Below are 1,316 nucleotides of genomic sequence, written 5' to 3'. Positions count from 1 at the left end.
ACCAAGAGTGTCTGTGTCTATGGCACTCTTTACACTCAATTTTTTAAATCTTGATGCTCATGGCCATACTGCGGCTGAATGTCATTGTTCAGAGCCAGATAGGCCCAAAGAGATGGTTAAATGGAAAGATGTTTTATGTAACAAATGGAAAGGAATGGATCCTATTTTAATAAGATCCAGGGGAGCTGTTTGTGTTTTTCCACAGAATGAAGACAACCCATTTTGGATACCAGAAAGACTCACCCGAAAAATCCAGACTGACCAAGGGAATACTAATGTCCCTCGTCTTGGTGATGTCCAGGGCGACAATAACAAAGGGAGAGCAGCGTTGGGGAATAATGTCGACATTTCCACTCCCAATGCCGGTGATGTATAATGCTCAAGTATTCCCCTGCTTTTTACCACTAACAAGGAACTGGGTTTGGCCTATCTACCAATAGACACTCATATTGCACAAGTGACAGAGGAGAACAGAACCATATTTCCGGAGGGTAGTCTTTGGTTTAGGGTAACCAATGATAGTTCCTTGGAACACCCATGCCTTCTGTTACTTAATTACTCCTATGCTGGATTGGAGACGACTGTTAAGACCGATGATGGGTATAAGGCCAATGCCATAGTCTTATACGGCTGGTGGCCTCATGTCCACTCAACAGATGATGATCGTTCCAATCCTCCTAGACAACCTCAATTGGTCCCCTTCTGTACAGGTATCTCGACTGAAGGCACCCTTTTCCCTTGGACCGGCTGTCAAGCCCAGAGATCAGGTTGGGCTAAAAGAGGGATTTTTTCATTCTCCCCCCTTGAGGGTTATGGAAACTTTACCACTATGGACCCATGGAGATATGATATCAATCCCTTTGATTTATGGCTGCTTTGTGGTCATAATGGTAGTTGTACTAACCTATGCTTTATGTTGGGATGCTAGTCAATTTCACACAGCGGCGGCGGATCGCAGGCCCTGCTTTGTGCCAGTACCTGTTGATACGCCGGGAACCTTGGCCTTGGCCTTGTTCAGACAAAAAAGGGATTTTGGGATATCGGCCATTATTGTTAGCATTGTCGCTACAGTAGCCGTTTCCGCCTCCCTTACGGCCTCGGCCTTGGCTCTGTCTGGACATGTCCAGACGACTGACACCATTAACACATTGTCAGCCTCGGTGACCACAGCCATGGATAAACAGGCCTCAGCTAATGTCAAGATACAGGGAGGTCTCATGCTGGTTAATCAACGCATAGATCTTGTCCAGGAACAACTAGATGTATTATGGCAAATAGCTCAGCTAGGATGTGAACAAAAGTTTCCGGGATTATGC

The sequence above is a fragment of the Mus caroli genome, chromosome 8 (genome assembly GCF_900094665.2).
Source record: "Mus caroli chromosome 8, CAROLI_EIJ_v1.1, whole genome shotgun sequence".
Taxonomy (NCBI): domain Eukaryota; kingdom Metazoa; phylum Chordata; class Mammalia; order Rodentia; family Muridae; genus Mus; species Mus caroli.
This window is presented reverse-complemented; position numbering follows the sequence as displayed.